Here is a 17,823-nt window from a genome sequence, read left to right on the forward strand (position 1 = left end):
TGCTCCTTCCAGCCTTCTTGAGCAATATTGATCCTGAACAAATACTGATTTTTTTTTCCTACTTCCTTGTCCAAGATCTCAGAGTGCTGGTTGAGATTCAAAAATTAGTCTATGTCCAAAGATGTTTCAGATTTGTCTATCTGATGGGCTTTAGATGAAAAAATAAATCCTTTAATTTAAGTTTTGTCTTAATGTGCACTTGTATGTGCCCTTTGATACAATGAGGCCACATTTCAACATTTGGGACATGAAATTTGTTTTAAATCACATTGTAAGTGCTGATAATTGTGTTGCAACATTTATCCTTTAATGTTAATAGAGAATATGGTTTTCTTTAGTTGATGCTAAACCACATATTATTAATTTTTAAACATTTCAACTTCCACTGTCTTCTCTGAAATAAAAAAAAACCTTGCTTCTATTTTAAAATGTACTGTTAAGTAATATTTCCCAAAAACTTTCTCCTTTTTCATTAGAATAACACTTTATTTAATGCTCGAAGCCAAACAGTCTTCTACATTTTTCCTTTTGATTATATAAAACATTTTTAAAGTTGGAATTTAAATAGCTGAAGTTAGGTTGTCTGTTATATCTCTCCCACAATTTCAGCACCGAGTTTCTTGAGAACACAGCAAGGTGGGGAGCTCAACAGTGAGAACAATCCTTAAATCCTCACATATCTTACCAATGTATCAGATTCACAGAGCTGCCTGTACCAAACCTAGATATTTGCTCTCTACCTACTAGGCCTGACAACAATTCTCTAAGATTTCAGTGACAACTAGTAGTTACTCCCCTTCTTGACTGAAGCATGCCCAGCCTTAGAATCTATCAACCTTAATAGATAAAGTATAAACATAAGCCTCCTACAGCCATTTGCAACACCAAGAATAAACATACAAACAGCATTCCAAATGATATTTGGGAATGGCTCTGGGGAACTGAGTCAAGATTGTCTCATTATTTTCCTACCTCATTTGTTTAGGGCCAATTTCACCTCTGATAAATGAATGCATACACCAGTGTTAAGGACTTGAGAGATGAGTCCTCCTTGAACTCTTTATATTTTGAGTGGGCAAATGATTAGCCCAGAGAAATTAATCACAATGGTGGAATTTCAAACATGAAAGGAGAAGACAGGGAAGAAGATTCCTTCATCCAGTGCATAAGGACAGCAGCCCACCTGTGAGTAAACTGTGAGAACACTCAGTATCACATAGGTTAAAAATGAAACCTAACCTCTTCTGTCTCTGAACAATCCTGAACAAATCATGCACAAACTTAGGAACAAAGCAACCTGGATCTGACAGCAAAAACGTACCATGCATTCTTCTTTTCGTTCTCTGTTTTGTTCTGTATTGCTGAAATAGCACACCTGTCAAAGCAGCCAGGTACGATGGGGTTCAGCACAATGAAAATCATATAAAAAAAGAACAGAGAAATTATAAGGTAATGGTACAACTCTCACATCCAGTATCTCATTGTCATCTCACAAGCAAGCTGACAGCTGAGCCAGCCCACTATTGCAGTGTTGATGAAAAATACTGACATCTTCACTCTAGTGCTACACCGGTACTAAACCTGACTTGAACAAATTCAAAACTTCACGCTGAGCTTAAAGTGTAGAGAAAGAGAGATTGAAAGGGCTCTCTTCCTTCTCTCTCGCCATATTCGCAAGGGATAAAAAGGGGGAAAAATGAAAGAGGGGGGCAATGGAGTCATCATCAGAGAGTTAGGAAGAATGGGCCCAAATACAAGTATAATCCACTTAGAAGCAGAATTATCTGATTGTTTATTGTCTGTCTCCTCCATGAGAACATAGGGTCCATGACAGCAGGATTTTGTGTACCTTGGTCACTACTGTATCTTCACTGTCTGCCATATATTAGATGCTAAATATATTTGTTGAGTGAATGAATGAATAAAATCAGCGCTTTCAGGAAAGTAAGAGAAACACACACACACACACACACACACACACACACACACCCATTTGGTTCTACATGCCTCTGGTCCACCTTTGAAATGGGTAGATGAATTGGAAGGAGGACTAGTCCAGCAATAGTGAGAGTCAAATTATACTCCATGCTTTGCCACTAAATCACTTCCTCTCTCTGAGCCTCATTTTCTCCATCTGTCAAATGGAGTTGAACTAGGTGACCTCTAACGCTACTTCCAGCTTTAACATTCTGAGCTTTAAAGGAAAGCCAAGCATACTTTAGAGAGAAACAGAAGGGAAATGGACTGAACTCGTATGTATGCAAGAAGCAAGAGCTGTTTCCTCCATTCTCACCCCATAAAGATTTTTGCTCTTGTTTTTAAATGGCCTGAAAAATAAAAATTGTGATGTGAAGAGAGAGTCACAGTTGAAAGCAAACTACACTACTTAGAATATAGATGCCATTTAAACCAAATATAAAAGCATTGACAAACTGTCAGCCAAGGTTGAAAGTGTTTTCTTATCTAAACTTGTCACCTCCTGAAGCCTCTGAGAGGTGACAGAATTTTGCATGTGGATGCCCTGCCTAAGGTGCTAATTGTCTTCATTTCAAATGCCCTGGGCTATTCTCAAACCCAGGTAGATTAAAAGGATGATGCCAAGGATAGTCAGTTTTATGGAGTGGATGTGACATTTTAGAATCTTTTTCTCTAACCTTCCAAACTAACCTTGTTCTTCAACTAGCTCATCTATAGGTGTGAATTCTCCTGTGACAGTGTTATAATATTGTCACTCGTGGTGAGTTTACACATTCTCTTGACACTAAAATTCACTTCCTTTACAAAAATGGAAAGAAAAAAAATTTTAATATAAATAGCATCTCCTTTTGATTATCTATGAGGCTAATTTTTCTAATGCCCTTTTATACATGAAAAGCCAGAGACAAGCTTGTTATGTGTGTTAACTTAAGCCTATTTTAAATATGTTTAGTCTTTGAAGCAACATTTATGAGCATCTACTGTATGACAGACACTGTAATAGGTATCTACGTTAGAAGAAAAGCGCATGTATGCACTCAAGTAGCTCACAGTCTAGCGAAGAAGACAATTAGAATTCACTTATTAAGAGCTGTGATAGAGGAAAGGATGGGGCTCCAGGGACATGGAGACTAGGCTCTAGGGACATCTAACTCCATTTATATTCTAAACCTGCACAACTTACTTGAGACTGCAAGTTCTTTATCTTTCTGTCTGCTATGTGCAGTCCCTTTAACTTGTCTTAATTTTAAGCTCCTTCATGACTCAGAGGGTGCTCCCTAAATTCTAGCTGAAACTCTGCCTGCTTCTGAAGTTTTATTCTTGGAATAATAGCTAATATTTATTAACTGTATACCACATTTCAGGTATTCCTGTTAAGGACTTTGCATGTATGATATTTATTTATTTCAACAACCCTATGAGACATATGCTATCATTTTACCTATGAGGAAGCCAAAACTCAGAAGTAGCCTGTCGAGGTAAGATAGCTGGTCAGTGCCAGGCCCAGGATTTGAGTATAGGCTGCTGACTTCAAAGCCTGTGTTTTTCACCACTATCGTCTTCTACCTCCCAATGCTAACTCTGAGATCACTGAGCTTCAGTCATCTATCTAGCAACTGTAATTTTGATTTCTAGAGTATTTTTGTACACTTCTCAAGTGTCAACTGCTCCTATGACCTGACTTGTAGCATGTCTATATCTATCTATATGTCTTATGAGATCAGATACATTGTTTCCGCTTGGGCCTCATTGGTTAGTATGTCTTGGAAGGCTCTTACGGAGTCAAGATCTATTTACTCAGGCTTACAGGTCTGGAATCTGGATCATAAGTGCATCTATGCAAAGTAATAGAACATTGAACAGTTCATTTTTCTTATATGGTCTGGGCATCTCCTATCCTGGGCAGACCTGGATACAGAGAATAAAATTCTCCTTTTTCTAGGCCAAATGAAGGCCACTCTTAGCCAGTTTTTACTTATCTTTCCCTGTGAAGATAAAATGAAATGACATGTCTGCTGTGCCTGGAATCTAAGAAACACTCAAAGTTTCTTTCCCTACTAGTCTGAGAACTCCTCAAAGACAAGGATAATGTTGTAATCATACTCTTTGCACACCCATATTCTAACATCGTACCTGCACTGAGTAAGCTCCCTTGTTTTCCCCCTCTTTCCCTTTGTAGAGAGAACTCTCTGCAGAGTGTGCCTTCTTATTTGCCTCAAGGAGTATATCATTTCTGATGTTGACTTCTTTCACATTCATCGTTTACCAACGTCTATCCTGTGGTCTGCCTCATTTTGGTTTATAGAAACAACTCTGCACATCTCACATCTTAGCACCTGACAGACAAATAAATTGTCATGTAGCCTTTTTGGTCTCACCAACCTAGTCACCTTTGGATCGTGACTGAATCTTCTACCTCCCTTCATGCTGGTGCAGCACTTGGGGTATGATATCAGTACAAGAAAATACCACTTCTTTGTAAAAAAAAAAAAAAAAAGATGCTCCAGCTTTCCTTCTAAACATCCATTCTCTTTCTTGGAGTCTCAAAATGAGGTTCCACCACTATAGCTTAAACTAAAAGATTAAAGTCCAAGAGACTGTTGTTTCATATATATATATATATATATATATATATATATATATATATATATATTTGGCCTGAACATTTTTTAAGAAACCTCTATTTTAAACCATAGATAACCACTTTGATCTATACATCACAAACACCAAAATTTGGCAAAGGAATGGAATGAACTGGACTATATAAATGTTTCTCCTGAGCAGTTTTGTAAGTACCAATGCCATGTTATAATCCAACAAACAAAACAACTAAAGCTGGATTTCTAAATGCATTTTGTAGTTACAGATGCAATGTTGACATTATATTTTTTTTCCTCAGTAACAAATATTTCATGAAAAATGCTAGAAACATTGATTAACAGGAGAGCTCAATAGTATGAGTCTTTTCTAAAGCAGGTCACATATGTTCTGAAGTTTCAAAACTGTCTAGACAATGTCAGGAACTGTAGTGGTGAAAGTATAAAATATTTTTCAATACTTGCTCAGTCATTTTTTTTCCTGGAACCAACATGCCTCACTGAATGATCAAAATAAATATATCAAGCAAAAAATAAATGAGATTAAATATCTTAAAACTTTTACTTACAGGCAAAACCCTCAGAGAGCTCTTTGTCATCATTTTATAAACACTGGGGTATGGTTTAATGCTGCCTACCACAAAAGTAATCACAGGTTTCTGCCTTGTGTGCAATTATTTTGTAATGTAGTGCAGAATGAGGAAAAAAAACTAAAATAGTACATATAAATATAAAAAACAAAGAGCTGGAGAATGTCACAAGTGAAGCTGTAATACTGCATATTATTTTGAAGTAAAACAAAGTTAACTTTCTTAGCAACTTTTTGTTTTACTAGGGGCACAATATGAAACCATATGGTTATTGTGGAAGCTTTGCCTTGCATCCCAAAATAGTACGCACTGAATTTGGATGCCTCGAAAATCCTTTAGCACTTACTGGTACTTAATATGTATTAAAACTACTAGCTTTCTACAGAAATTGTTCCTAACTTGTCTTTTCAAAGTTCATAGAAGTTAAAGAAGGTAACAATGATGGATTATGAGGTATTGGCTGTCTAATAAAATGGTCCATTTGCCTGTGATTAGTTTGCATGTAATAATAATAATAATAGCAATAATAATAATAATAATATTACTTGAATCTTCACAAAAAATTTTAAACTTAAATGGCAAGTTACCACTTTTAGTTGGAATTATATTAGCTTTGTGCGAAGGGACTTTAGACATACAGGCTTTGTTCATTTTAAATGAGAAAATAATTATTTATTAAATAGTGATGTTTGATACACAGGATCTTTCAGAAATTGATATCTACAGACCACAAAATATGAAAGAACAATTGATGAAAAGGCTGATAACTAGGGTTTGATGTATATTGGTCTTATTTCTCCTAATAGACAGGGATCATCAAGAACAGTAATGACCACTTCCACAGAGCCTACCACAGCACCCAGCACAGAGGAAGCTTTCTCTACATGCACGCTGTTTACTTGCTCTGTATAGTAATAATAATTTAAAAGCTAGAGATTCCTATTGGCATTTCTTTTAATATTGACACTAGGAATGATATAATGCTTTTCTATCATTCCTTTATGCCTCAGAGAAGTTGTGCTAGATGGACCAGGATCTGCCCCACTGGAGCGATTGGTTCTAAGGTCAACTGAAGAGAGTGCTTCCAACAGAGAACCAAAGAGGGAGTGGTACTCAAGGAATTAATTGCAGTAGATCCCTTAGGGATGTAGATACCCAAATGCAGTAGCATTTCTATGCTTATTTCATTGTACTCCTAACTACTTGCCTGAAGTGTCAAAGAGCAAATGCAGTCAATGAGAAAATCTGTTCAACAGCAACTTCATAAGATCAGAGGCCAGGGCTGCTTGATATCCCTGAGTTTGTGTGAGGCTTCATGCCAGTGGATGCACTCACTCTATCATGTGCTAGAAGTGAGGAAACCACTCAAGAAAGCTATACATAGTGCCTGCATCACATAATAAGAATCTGCTACTACTCGGTGTTGAGACTACTTAGCATGTGATAAGGAGATTATATATTTCTTTGACACTTTATCATAGATTTAGTAGCATGCTTTTAAAAACATTTATTCCATTGCCCAGTTTCCAACATGAGTCTAAAGCTTTTGAAGTTTTCTTTCCCCTTGCTTTCTCCCTGAAAAGTATATATGCATATATATTGGACTGTTACAGCTGGCACCTTAGCCACTTAAAACAAAAACAGAGTAATTTAGACAAACTTTAGATGAGCAGTCAGGATGGGATCTATCTTAACAGTATTGAACTTGGCTCTGTGAACTTTTCCTAAGGCCAGCCTGCTGAATCAAGTCACTCCTGCTGCCTAAAGTGCCACCTTGTTTTTTCCCTTCAGTCCTGAGATAATAGGTGGACCTACTCTCTGGCAGCCTAGCCTAGGTGGTCACATATCCCAAAGCTTGAGAGGTTCTAAACGAGCAACTCTATGATCACCAAACTGCCGCTATGCTTCAAAGTCTCTGCATTTCAGTCATTTCATTGGATTTAGGCATTGATGTTAACATGCAAATATATTACTTAGAAAGGATAAAAGGTTAAGGCAGTGTGATATAATGGAAAGAGCCCAGACATTAAAACCAGTAAAATTTCATTTTGCAGCTAGGCTTCACCAGTTCCCAAATTTGGATATTGAGTCACCATCTGTAAAATGGGGATAATAATACTCACTTTTAAAGAACTATTAACGTGGGTGCTTATTGCACCTTACAGTCACCAAAAGGGGTGCCTGGAACATAGTAAGCAGCCAATGGTAGTTCTTATCATCCTTAATAATCCCTTATACCCATCATCCCATTGTCACAGAGCAGAACCCTAATGGTAGAAAGGGACAAACACTTTTGGGAGGATCAAAGAAGTTCAGTAACTTGTTCAGGGTCACACAGCTAGTGAATAGCAGAACAAGTATCTGAACTCAGGTCTCTCTAACTCCAAACTCCAGGTTCCTGCCTCAGAAACCTGCTGCCTTTTCTTTTGTGTACGCAGCCCAGAACAAAGCAGTGATTTGAGAGCCTCAGTGATTCAGGTAGCTTCGGGAAAAGTCAGCGCTGAAAGACTTTAATTATATTCAACGATATGAAAGCTATGCACGGGGTGAGTCTGCCTTCATGCCGACCTAAAGGCATGCCAACGAACAGCAGAGCCCATTTGAAACCACACATGAAGCCACAGTAGTGAGATCCAGAACGACCTGATGGTGCCTCAAAACAGATGATGCAGAAACAGTCCCAAGTCTCACCTGCGTCCCATCCTCTAAAAATTCCAGGGAGCTATCAGCACACACAAGAGTATTATAAAACCATCCCCAACCCAGAAAATGGAGCTTCAGCTGGATGTCCCTACTTGCCCCCTTTCTCCCCAGTGCCCTCCCAAGTAACCAAGTAATCAGGCCTCTGAGGGGAGAGAAGGCTAGTGGGCAGGATCACTTCTGTGCTCTGCCCCATGTCTGCCCCTATACCAAGCAGGTAGCAAGCCACCCGCATTTGCCTCAGGGAACATTTGTCTTACTAGCAGAGGAAGTCTGGCTGTTTTCCAGAATCCCGAGCACCTTGATGGGACTGTGCATAGGAGGGAGGGAGCAGTGCCTTGGAAAATGGAAATGAAATGAAGGAGGGAAATTCCTACTCAAAGACAGGGCCTCAGGAAAATGGCTTCTTGGTACACATAGGGAGGCTGGACCCCAGGCATTAGGTCACCTAGCCTAGGCAGAAATCCTCTCCCCACCACACCTCTCATACCCCACAGACCCAGGAGCAGCAGAGATGCCCACCTTCAAGGGACCAAGTGGACTTGGACAGCAAGGGTACCACAGGTAATCACAAAATGATTGAAGGACCCACAGAAGCCCCCCTCCCTCCCATTCTTGGGAAGAGTGAATGAAATTGACCTTTCACCTCAGTGGGATGGAGAGAAGATGCAGATTTAAGCTGCAGCCTCTGAGCAAACCTGCTCTGAGATACAGACCACACAGAAGATGCAGGAGGAAAATGCACACACTTTATTCCTAGTTAGAATCAAAAAATCCTGACAAAGGTTGAGCTTGGTGAGCTGGGCAGATTTCAAAGGGGAAATTCTAGAACATCTTTTGTTCATACTGGAGGCTGATCTAAATTTCTACCCACTGGGTTCCACCTGCCTCTGGGAGCCCACAGAGAACACACCAAGTGGAAGACAAGAAGCCCAGAGGCATTCAGGGCTTTCCAGTATAACCAACACTCCCCCAAGCACTGCCTTTGTTTAAGACAGCCACCCAATGGTCTTTCAGACAATGAGGATAGCTGTCCCTCTCAAGGGAGGAAATAAAGCAGAACCAGAAAAGTCTTGCTTGCATGCTTGTGAGGCCCTTTCCCAATATTTGCCACTGCTCATTCGTCTCACCTGGGACCAATGAGATGAGCAGTTATGTTACTCAAGTCCTTTCATGAGTGTATCTGATGTTGCTCTCAAAACTGCAAAACTATCTGGATGTTATTTCAATTGGGTTTACCTAAAGGTCACATTACATGCAAGGCAAAGAAGTCACTTCCAATCTATTTTGTATCTCAAATTAGGCTCTCTCCTATAATCTAACCAAGCTCACTAAATAAGGATACAATGTGTGCACACAAGATATTTAACATATAAGTCTAGTCCAAACACATACCAGAGAACAAGTTTGTTTAAGAAAGTTCCTGAAATTCATCAAAGTTGTTATCTGTGGAATTTACCACTGCAATCTCATGAATTAATTCCTTGCCCCAACAGAGAAATTAAATTCTAACAAAATTATTTTGTCCTCCCTATTCCTCCGATGAATGCCAAAGTATCTCTTCTTCACTCATTTCCCACTCGTCTTGGCTGGTGTGATGTCTTCAGGCTCCTGGGAAGTCTTCTAACGGGACAGGTTCAGCTTCTTTCCGTGGGGCTCAGAAGAATAAAAATGGGCCCTTGTCTGTAAACAAACAAAAACAAGAAGCAAACACAAACACTGCAGGAGTTTAAAGGAACAATAGCATTTTCAAGGAAAAGTAGTCCTCCTAAAATTCAATATAGAGTATAACTCTAAAAAACACATGACTGTTCCCAACCAAAGACATGGCATTTTCAGGAAAAGGAGGTTAATAAGAAAATAGAATGGAGTGGAAAAGGAGAAAAAAGGCTTCATGACTTCAGCGTCTGCAGAGTATCAACCAATCAGCAATCCAGAATTCACCACCTGAGAACTTAAATGCAATTAGCAGAAATCCTCTATTTAAAGAGTAAGTGTGATACTCAAAAGCAGTCCATTTTTGTTCAAGTTCATTTTAAAAAATAGTATTAACCAATGTTACCTCAATGAATTTAATTTAAAATAAAGGAAAAATAAAATAATTATATAAATACATATGTATTTGTGTATGTGTACCCACCATGAAAAAATGTTGTTACTTTGGGTAATGGAATAATGGATTACTTTATTTAATTTTTTCTATGATAACTTTGGTTTCTACTTTTCTTTGAAGTAAATGAGTTACTTTTTTATTAGAAGGGGGTCTTAGGAAACTGGTTTTTCTTTAGCGCATTTCCATTCTTACCTTCCTGAAATTAATGAGTTTGTCCTGGTTTCAGGCCTCCATTCTCATTTGCTATGTAAACTATCCTGCATCTATAGCAGGCATTGCACCATGAAAAATTCAACATTTTACAACATGGACAAATCCAGTTCTGTGAGGCTCTTTTCTGTTTTGGTTGCCCAGCCTTCTGTCACTGAGATTGATGTCCCTTTGGATATTGTCTCATGTCAAGTCTCCTGCTGCCCCCCAGGGGAGTCACCTGGGGCCTCTCTGGATCACCTCCTGACTCTGGCTCCTCCTGCTCCCCTCTGGATCTTTTTCCTGGCAGTGGCTTTTGCTCCCCCCAGAGGAGCCATCCCCTGGGGTGTTTTTGAACTTTCTCCTTGCCCATGGATCCCACCATCCCCCAAGGTTACCGTATCCTGGGGTCCCTCTAGGCCTTCTTCCTGGCTGTTGTTCCTGTCACCCATGGTAACCATACCCTTCCGCCTCTCTAGATGTTTTCCTTGGCTGTGGCTCCAGCTATCCCCAAGGGGGACCATCCCCTGGGGCCCCACTGTACCATATTTCTGGCTGTGGTTCTTATTGTCACTCAGGTTGACCAGCCTCTGGGGCCTCTCTGGATCTTGTACCTGGCTAAGGCTGTTGATGTTTCCTAAGGGGACTGTATCCTGTAGGATCTCAGGACCTTCCTCATGGCTATGTCTCTTCTGGTTACACAGTGTGGCCATCTCCTCCTTGGCCCCCGATGCAGCCCATGGAGCAAGGATATTGCTCCCTGGGGGAGGCATCTTAGGTGGGATTACTGCCTCTTCTGCTTGCATGAATACTGATGGTGGTGGTGGTGGTGGTGGTAGTAGAAGTGGCAAGAATGGGTATCCTATTGGGAATGGTGGGTGAAATGGAAATGGGTATGGCACTGGCAAGAGCTGTTGCAAAGCCTGGGCCCAGGAACAGCCCTTGGGATCAAGGGCCCTCACATTTCTCTGCTGTGCTCCATTCAGAGGCCATGCCATGGCCCAAGCTGTACAGGTCGAAGCCCAGGCACTGTTTCATGGGCCAGCGAGGTCATTCTGATCAACATCTCGATCTGCCCACAAAGCGCATCATGCTCACTTAGTGCCTGCTGCAAGGAGGCCTATGTAAAGTACAGCTGCGAGGCCATCTTGTCATGCTCTTTGCGCAGCCTCTGCAGCTCACAAGTCTCAAAAGCCCCCTCAAGCTCCTCCACCTGGTTCTGCAACTGCCGGACCCGGTATACCAGATGCTTGCGCTGCCTCGCACTCACACGCACGCCCAAGGCCAGCGCACTCCAGGCACAGGCCCTCTTGACACTGCCGGCAACTCAGGGTCAGTCACGATGGCCCAGAGCCAGTCCTCCATCTCGCTCCATGACTGCAAGTGGAAGGTAGTGTAGAAATCCCTGCTGCCGCCATTACAGAGGACTTCGTCATTGATGAAGCTGATCACCTCGTTGTGGCGGAACCCGCTGGCGTATTCTGCAAAGTCCACATTCCTGGCCATGACAGCCTAGTCAACAGACCGCCTCATAGGCAAAAAGGCCACCGCTGCCGCCGCTGCCGCCACATACCTCGCCACGCTGCCACTATCTCCGCTGCCGCCAGTAAAGGCTGCGGCCACCAATACGTGTACCCCTCAGCTCTCTATTCAGTCTTAGTTCAGTCCTAGCCTAGTCCTGGCTGCCTCTTAAGCCTCTTTCCTCCCTCACATCCTCGTTTTCCTCCGAAGTCCAAAACCAACGCCCTCCTCACACCAATTTCTGCCAGGCAACAGTGTTGCACGTCACAGAGACAAGCTATGAGTCATGCCGCAAGGCCTTCTGGGACCGACATTCCTTGGTCCATCACCTGATAATTATGGGACATGGAGGTATTCCATGCAGACAGTAACCAGTTGACAGCTAGAGTAGCTCTCCAAATATCAAACAACATAGATTTTCAGACAAAAATTGAGATAAAAAGGATATTATACAACGTTAAAAAGATCAATCCATCAAGATATATCAATTATAAGTATATATACACTTTATATATGCACCAAAAAAGTTTAAAATATATGCCAAAAATAGAAAAATAAGATGGCGGAAGAGGAAGAGGAAGCTACACTAACATCTCCCAGGACCAGTCTGCATTTACAACTTAATTTTGGAGAAATCATCTGGAATAGCTACTCAAACACTAGCTGGAGAGAAGTCTTATAACCACGGAGAGACAGAAAAGGCCTCTACATCACAACGTGACCGGTAGGGAGTGCGGAGACGTGGAAGGGCTGGCTGGGCTCACACGGGTAGCAGCTGGGGGTTCCCCCTGAGAAGGGCAGGGTCTAAACCCCCAGCTGGTCTTCTCAGCCTACAGCAACAGAGTGGGAAGTAAAATAGTATCCAGCTGTGAAAAGCAAAAAGCCACAGGGTTTCTTGCTGGCCGGAGAGAAACAGCTGGAGAAAAAGAGCTCTTAAGCGGATCACATATGAAAATATTTTGGCCCCCACTTACCCTGGGCTGGAGCGGAGGGAAGGCAGAGAGGACTAGAGATGCTTGGGGAGAGTTCGGTGTGGTGGCTTTGAGGGGAGAGCTGGGGAAGCGGCTGGCCGGGTCCCAGTGCTGACTCATCCCCACACTGCAGGCAGACCATTCCCTCCTTCTCCAAGTGGTGTCAGCCTGAGGGGAAGCAAAAGCCCAGCCTACAGGAATTAAGCTGCCACACCCACGGTCCTTAACCCTGACGCCTAATCACAGATTGAATAGATTAACAACTAAAGAAGTCAGACAAAGGCAGTAGATCCCTGGAAGTCTCCAACAGGCTGCCTAGGCCCAGACTGGTACAGGATCTGATGCCACCAGGGGCAGAGCCAGGAAGTGCAGATCATTCTAAGAAGCACCAACAAACAATAAGAGTCACAAAAATGGGGAAACAGAGAAACAACCCCCCATTGAAAGGAAAGGTAGAGTCCCCAGAAAGAGTGCTAAATGAAATAGAGGGGAGCCAACTATCAGATATGGAATTCAAAACATGGATTATGGAGAAGCTCAATGAGCCCAGCAGAAACTACAAGGAACTCCAGCAAAACTACAAGGAACTTATTGAGAATTACACGAGCATGAAAAAGAACATAGAAGCTATCAATAAAAGCCAGGAGGAAATGAAGAATATGATCTCTGAATTGAAGAACACAGTAGAAGGAATTAAAAGCAGGCTAGAGGAAGCAGAAGGTCAGATCAGCAAGCTGGAAGACAATGTAGACAAAAACTCCCAGACAGTGCAACAGAATGAAAAAAAACTGAACAAGACTGAAGAGGCTCTAAGACAGCTGCAGGACAACATGAAACGTAATAATATCCGTATCATAGGAATTCCAGAAGCAGAAGAAAAAGAGCAAGGGATAGAAAACCTCTTTGAAAAACTAATGACAGAAAACTTTCCTAACATGAGGAGAGAAAGAGTCACGCAAGTCCAGGAAGCACAAAGGGTCCCAATGAAGATGAACCCCAACAGGCCCACTTCAAGACACATCATAATTAAAATGGCAACATTCAAAGACAAAGAGAGAATCCTAAAAGCAGCAAGAGAGAAACAACTAATAACATACAAGGGAGCTCCAATAAGGCTATCGTCAGATTTCTCAACAGAAACACTACAAGCCAGAAGGAAATGGCAAAAAATATTCCAAGCAATGAAAAACAAAGGCCTACAACCAAGAATACTCTACCCAGCAAGGCTCTCATCCAAAATGGAAGGTGAAATAAGGAGTTTCCAAGACAAAAGAAGGCTAAAAGAATACATCTCCACCAAACCAGCATTGCAAGAGATGCTAAAGGGTCTGCTTTAAGAAGATGAAGAAACAGAGAGAGACAGAGAGGAACACGAGTACAAAGGGGGAAAATGACAATGAATAAGTACTGAAAGAAAGAAGGAACTTCTACCATTTGCAACAACATGGATGGAACTAGAGAGAATTATGCTTAGCAAAATAAGCCAGGCAATGACAGAAAAATACCTTATGCTATCACCTATTACAGGAAACTAATGAACAACACAAACAAATGAGCAAAATTGAACCAAAGGTATGTAAACAAGGAATAAACTAACAGTAACAAAGGGGGAGATGGGAGGGAGAGAAGGGGGTAAGAAGGGGAAGGGTCTAGTCAAAGAACATGTATAAATGACCCATGGACATGGACAACTGGGTGGGGACTGAATGTGGAAGAAGTGGGGGCAGGGTACAGGGAAGCAGAGGGGGAAAAAAGTGGGACAACTGTAATGGAAAAACAAAAAATTTTTTAGTGGGGGAAACAATGAAAATATAAAGAATGGAAATGCAAGTTCAGTGAATATTAGAAGGACAAGGATTTTTCTTCACACTGTATATTTTTCTCCCTATCTGATCCCTCCAGAGTTTGGCATAAGTTTCTTTGCATAAAACTAATAAGACCAGTTGTTAATAGAGGTTTTTTTGACTAAGATTTTGACTGGAATGTCACACCTAAAGAAGACATGCTTGGGCTCTGGTTGTTACCAAAAAGCCCTGAGGAACTGGGATTGACTTTCAAAGGTAATAAAAGCCCACGAGATAAAAGGCCTGGTACCTTGGTTGGATGTGTGATCCATGGCAATCTTTCCAGGGAAGGAATGAAGGTTGTTTTCCTGAAAGATGGCTAGAAGGGACCTTAAGGCACAATGGAAAACCAGAAGGACTTGGAAAAGACAGGTGTTTATAGGCAAGGCTGAATGCCAGGTATGTGGTTCTGCTTCTGTGCCCTGAAGGGCAGACTGAAGGTCACCCTAAATGTTCCTTGCGTATGTTCCAGCAAAGCAGAACTAAAGAGCATAAGTGATCATTTTCTGCTCCTGTTGTGTTTATGCAAATGAATGGGATAAATTAAAAATGGACTTAATGCAGTCCCTTTAATGACAAGGAGGGTAATCTTAGGGAGAAAAATTGTGATTCAAGGAAAATCACAATGCTCAGTAGTAGACTACAAAGTAGTGCAGCTAACCGTCTTTAAAGTTTATCTTCATTTGAAGTTTGTTTTGATTTGAAAATTAAACTATGTCTGTGGTATTATCAAAGATGTTTAATTTACAGGCAAAAAGAATGTCAAATGCCTTGCAACTGGATGTCTTTCCAATAAGACAGTCCTACAAATTTAGAGACTTGTATGTGGGTTATGTTACATAAATTAACATGTGTTTTCTGTTTTCAAAGGGCATAAGCCTATGATCTCATTACGTGAGTGATTGTCTGTACGTATAGGCCTCACTTACTCCTGTCTGCATCACTGCCTCCTGAGACTCAATGGTTTGGCTGAACTAAGTGGCTGGGTTGGTGAAGAATGGGGTGGTCTGTGGGCTTCACTTTAAAACTCTTTTCTCTTTTCTGTCCTAATGGCTTGGATAGAAAGATTCCAGAGATCTGAGAGGGGGGAAACCTAAAATATTTCCCTCAGCCCAAACTAAGTATAATGGGCAAAAGTGTTTTGGACAGGTGAGATGTACCTGGCACACCTTCCTCCAAAGAAGCCCTTCTTTTCCCTAATGTGGGACATTGAAAAATTAATACCTGTCTTTTGTCATCTAGTGGTTATGGATTAAATGATGTCTTTTAACCCTTTTGCCAAGTCTGTTGCTCCCAGAATACAACAATGATGCCAGCCTGTTAAACCAAGCACGCCATTGTCCGGGGACAGCCAGCTGACCTGGAGTCTGCACGATCCTTCCCCATGTGGGAAGGCCACCCTCCCCTCCACACCCCCACTCTTATTAGGGATTTCTGGACCCAAGGGTAGGTAGGACGACGACCATGTCCAGCTTGAAGCAGCTAGAGGAGCTTGAGACCTTCGCCCATTGTCCTTTATAAGATTATAAAGGGTCTTAAGTCTGAGAGGGAGGGATTGTTATTTTTTATTGTTAAATTAATTAATTAATTAATTAATTTTTAAAAAAGAAGAATATATGAAAGGGTGAGACAGGAAAGCTTGTATGTACAACTCATGGGCATGGACTTGGGGGGATTGTTGGGGGAGGGGGTGCTGGGTGGAGGGGAGCAAAGGGGAAAGAATTGGAACTACTGTAACAATATAATCAATAAAATATACTTAAAAAATATGTATGCCAAAAATAGAATTGAGAGAAAGTAAAGACAATTCTACCATGATAGTTGAAGACTTCAATACTCCATTTTCCATAACTGATAGAAAGACTTGACAGATCAATAAGGAAATACAAGACTTGAATAACAAACACTTACAGAACAGTCAACCCCACAACAGCACACTACATATTCTCAAGTGCACATTAGAGATTCTCCAGGACAAACCATGCATTAGACCACAAAATAAGTCAATAAATTTATGAAGATTAAAATCATACTAAGTATGTCCTCTGACTACAGGGAATGAAATTGGAAATCAATAACAGAGGGAAACTTGAAAAATATACAAATATGTGAAAATTAAACAACACTACTAAATAACCATTGTGTCAAAGAAAAAAATCACAATGGAAATTAGAAAATAAGTTCAGATTAATGAAAACAAAATACAACATACAAAAATTAATGGGATTAAATTAAAGCAGAAGGAAAGTTATAGCTTCAAACATCTACATTTAAAAATAAGAAACATGGCAATAAACAAAATAGAGACGAGGAAAATATATGAAAAATCAAATAAATCCAAAAGTTGGTTCTTTAGAAAGATCAATAAAATTGACAAATTTTAAAGAAGATTTGAAAAAAAAGAAAAATTCAAGTTACTAAAATGTGGAATGAGAAGAGGACATTTACTACTGGCTTAACAGAAATAAAAAGGATTATAAAAGAATACTATGTATGATTACATGCACAAAAAATAGATACCTAAATGAAAAAGAAAATTCTTGAAAACACACAAACTACCAAAACGGATTCCAGAAGAAATAAACAATCTGAACAGGCCTATAACAAGTACAGAGATGGAATCAGTAATCAAAAATCTGCCAACACAGAAAAGCCCAGGAACAAACAGCTTCACTGGTAAATTCTACCAAATATTAAAAGGGTAATTAACAGAGATATTTCTCAGGCTCTTCTAAAAATGTAAGAGGGAACACTTTCTAATTCATTACTAAAGCCAAAGACATCATAAGAATAGAAAATTTATAAACCAATATCCCCTGTAAATATAGGTGTAAAATTTCTCAACCAAATGCTAGCAAATGGAATCCAGCAGCATATTTAAAGAATTACAACACATGACCAAGTGGGGTTATTTCAGGAAAACAATAAATGAAAATCAATCAATGTAGTACATCATATTACTGGATTTAAGGGAAAAAACTTATAAGATCATCTGATAGATGCCAAAAAAGCATTTGAAAAATGCAACACAGTCCTGGCTGGTAGGTCAGTTGGTTGGAATGTTGTCCAATACAACAAAAGGTTACAGGTTCGATTCCTGGTCAGAGCATATACCTAGATTGCAGGTTTGACCCCCCTCCCCACAACTGGGGCATGTGCAGAAGGCAATGGATTGATGTTTCTCTCATTGATGGTTCTCTTTCTCTCTCTCTCTTACTTTCTCTCAAAAATCAATAAATATATCCTCAGGTGAGGATCAAAAAAATACAACACACTTTTTTGAAAAAAAAAAAAAACTCAAAAAAATAGAAGGAACACCTT

At 40.4% G+C, this 17,823-nt stretch overlaps 1 pseudogene; it reads right to left on the minus strand.

Annotated features, from left to right (window-relative positions):
* Positions 1-11,148: 11,148 nt before the first annotated feature.
* Positions 11,149-11,672, minus strand: LOC149990803 (testis-expressed protein 13C-1-like; annotated as a pseudogene).
* Between the last annotated feature and the right edge of the window lie 6,151 nt (positions 11,673-17,823).

This window comes from Furipterus horrens, unplaced genomic scaffold (assembly GCF_987537825.1).
Source record: "Furipterus horrens unplaced genomic scaffold, mFurHor1.1.pri manual_scaffold_17, whole genome shotgun sequence".
NCBI classification, from domain to species: domain Eukaryota; kingdom Metazoa; phylum Chordata; class Mammalia; order Chiroptera; family Furipteridae; genus Furipterus; species Furipterus horrens.